This window comes from Triticum dicoccoides, chromosome 5A (assembly GCF_002162155.2).
Source record: "Triticum dicoccoides isolate Atlit2015 ecotype Zavitan chromosome 5A, WEW_v2.0, whole genome shotgun sequence".
NCBI lineage: Eukaryota > Viridiplantae > Streptophyta > Magnoliopsida > Poales > Poaceae > Triticum > Triticum dicoccoides.
In genome coordinates this window covers 46,144,802-46,148,611 of record NC_041388.1, presented here as the reverse complement: position 1 = coordinate 46,148,611, position 3,810 = coordinate 46,144,802, and positions in this window count along the sequence as shown.

The following is a 3,810-nucleotide window of genomic DNA, read 5'->3' as shown; positions in this document are numbered from 1 at the left end:
CATGTTGTTATTTGCGGCAGGCGCAGGGAGCTATCATACATAGACCTCTAAGGAGATAGATAAGAGTTAATTAAGGTGATAACTAAAATTCTAAAGAGCAGTTTTAACACCGGTCCCTCTTACCTCCTCTTCACATAAGAGGTACGAATATACTCTTACCTCCCATGTGAAAAGAGGAGGTAAAAGGAACAATGTTAAAATTAGCCAATTCTGAAGACATTTGACAACACTGAAAACAGGAGCGCATCTACTCGATGCCAAACTGCATCCATCCGTATCCACTAAATTAAATACAATGTTTTTATAGGGGAAATTAGAATAGTTCTTTGAATGGAATTACTAAATATCGCATCAGTCAAAAACATAACAAAGACCAACAAATGTTCGATATTTTATATATTTTGCAAAACTGAGGAAGAAACTCTCCCTGACGAAAGAATATAGTTCTTTTCTAATCTTTGGCGGGGTCGTACAAAACATCCTGCACCTTGAGATTTATTTAGGCAAACTCGACATTAGCTACGTCCAAATAGACCCATAGGAGACAAACCATGAAAGAAAAGTACATAGTACCTTGCTCATCTTGCTAGAGGTGGATTGTGTAGGGCCATGCAAACTCATGCAGGCTGCTGTCCCCTATTGTCGTTCAACTATATCTGTAAGTGATGCCCGGCTACAGATTATCCGGAAAAAAAGATTGATGTCTACAAACAACCCAATCTCAGCATAAGCACTCAGATGATCGAACAGAAGGACAGTAGGGCATTAGCGGAGGATGACTAACCTGATGCATGAGAGAATTTATGCAACAGGCCCATCACAGACAGAAAGAAGTACAGTGGACAGTTTCCTCCCCAGCTGCAGGAGCTCCCGTAGAAACTTGTTTCTGAATCAACCGGGGCGGCACCCCGTTCAACGCTCACCTGAGGAGCTGGATTGAACGCTGCTCCGAGCTGCCGCTGTAAACAGCGGGCGTCCGATCCTTCCAGCAGGAGAAAAATTAAGTCGCCCATTCCATGGCTCAGGCCCTGCTCGGCATCGCCACCAACGTGTTCCTTGCAGGCCAAAAAGGAAGGCATCTTCGGACCCTGTGGCCGGTCCGGTTACGGTGGAAAGGAACCAAAGCTCCCAGTGGCGCCAAATCTACCTTGGCGGGCACAGAGGACGTACGTAGATGGGAGGGGAGGTACTTCCTCTGTAAACAAATATAGGAGTGTTTAGATAGTGATCTAAACGCTCTTATATTTCTTTACGGAGGGAGTATATTGCATTATTGCACCGCGGCCGCCGTCTCGATAACGACGCGGGGCACCACACCAGCAATGGAGCGTAGCCTGATTGAATCCTGGAGAGCCGCGGAGGCGATCCATACGTGGTGCCGGAGGAGCACAGGTCGGCACCTAGCTACCACACCCTACCATACATAGGCGAAAAGATTGGTGAATTTTTCTGCACGAGAGGGGTCGATCGGTTATTGTCTGATGGGATAAAAGAGTTCGTGCTTTACGGTTGGAAACTGATGAGTCTGGTCATGGAACGTCATTCGTTTGTTCCGTTTTGTACTCTAGTAACGGAAGGCATAACTGAACGCTGACATGGCCGTTCCGGGAAAGTCCGGGCCTTTTCTTTCGGGAAGAAATAACTCGGCCAGTTGAATCGAGCGAGAGATACGCCCGTACGCAGCGGCGGTGAGCTTGTGGTCTGGTAACTGAACGCTCACATGGCCGTTCCCTGCGCTGGTCAATCTGTGGACGGTCCTCATGCAAGCTGGTAGTTAAACGCTGACTTGGCTGACTTGCTGATGTCGATAGGCTGCATGTTAAGATAAACACTATAGTGAGGATGAACTTCTTGGGTATATAGGATGCCTTTTGATGTCATCGGCGATCAACACCTAGTTGTTTAGGGAAGCACCAAGATGAGGCGTTTCATGCATGAATGTTAGCGTGGAAGAAGTGGAACTGTGTGTTCCAGGTTTCTAAGTGCAAAAGGTATTGGTTTTTCTTATATGTTTGGAGTAAGCATCCGTTTTTTGATTAAGACCGGATAGCTCATCATGCTAGATATAATTGTATTTGACAATTTGGTCATAGGAAGATGTTTATGTATGTTTCGTAAGTTCCCAGCTCTAACTTTATGACTCAAACTAGCAGGGGCTCTGCTTTTCAATTAAGTTGAGGGAAAAACTGTACATTCAGGTGGGGAACCTAGCTTACAGATAAAAACAAACTCCACCATGTCCTTCTCCCCCTCCGTCGCCCCCGCGCGGGCGACCGAGGGGTCCCAACCCTCCGCCGCCGGCCCCCTCCTCTTTCCCGCTCTCCCCTCCGCCGCCGCCGGTGGTCGGCGCCGGGCTAAGCCCGCGCTTGTGATGACGGTGGCGGAGGCATCGCTCTCTCACTCTGGTCTAGGGATATAGGGATCCCCGATCTTGAGGATGAGGCCCTGATCTATGGCAGCGACGCTGATTTGGCCCACGGCGGTCTCCATGAGCGTGGCGGCCGGCCAGTTCCTAGGGGCGACCGTGGCGGCAGCCTGGCGATGCTCTACCTGGTCTGGGGCGGAGACTGCTGGATCTGGGGCGGAGGCCCCTAGGTTGGCCTCCTCGTCCGGGCGCGGCGGGGCAGGTGGGTTGCCGCAGGTCAGATCGGGCGGCCGGTGATCCTCCGGCGATTTTCGCGGCGTCAGATCTGGTAGTTCCCCTCCCTCCCGCTGCCTATCTCGTCGCCCCGATGGTTTGCGGCTGCAGGCTCCGGTGATGGTGAGCTCTAGTGGTGTACCTTGGGTCCGGGGGAAACCTTGGCAGGTCTGACCGGCCCAGTGGCGGCGGCATCCATGGGCGTCGCTTTCCTTCATGAAGGCACAACTGAGGGCCCAATCTACCCACCCCGATCTCATACCGGGTGAAAACCTACAATCCACTTCGGATTTGGCGGCAGCAATGCTTCACGTCGTGACCTTCCTGGAGGTGTCGTCAAGGGTCTTGGGGCTCGGTTGGGAGTGCAGAGGAACTGCAGGTGGAGGGGATAGGACCAGTGGCAGCAGGTGGTGTTCGCGAAGGAGGTGCGGCGTTGCATCTGACATCTTGACAATGGCGGTTCCCAGCGGCATGGAGCAGCGGGGTCTCATTGCTGGGCGTGTGTTGATGGACGAGCGTAGGATGGCAGCGTTGTCTGGCGTCATGATGGCGTCGACGACAGCTAGACCGGGCAAGGTTGATGTGTCAGTACAACTCTGAAGATGGATTGGTGGCAGTTGGCGACAGCGGCCTCTGAGTGTGCGCCAGACCGGTTGGTGCCCCATACCCGGCAGGTGGCTTGGTTGGGGCCTCAGGTCTTAGATGTTAGGTTTGACTGCGAGGTCTGTTTGGTATTAGTCCCAGACTATCAATATCCCTTCATCAACTGGATAGGAGTAGTGATAGATGTTGCCTAAACGGCGGCTTCTGTCTTACTGGTGTATTACTTTATAAGGTCTTTTGTGAATAATTAATAAAGTGGCTGTATGCATCGTCCAGATGCAAAAGCCGGGGGTCTTCCTCCTTTTCCAAAAGAAAAAACCATGTCCTTCTCATCAGGTTTCCCAGCTCTAACTACAAATCAGTATGTCACTATCACATTATGTTGTGCAGAATTCTCTTTAATTTGCACCTTTTAATCATTTTGTTGACTTTATATAGCATCTAAATCTGGGTCTTGACATGTGATATAGGAAGCCTCCGTAATTGATATTTCTAATCTATGTGATAGAAATCATGAGGATTCTTGTAGAACTATAGGCGTTCAAGAACATCATGTAATCTGTGCTACC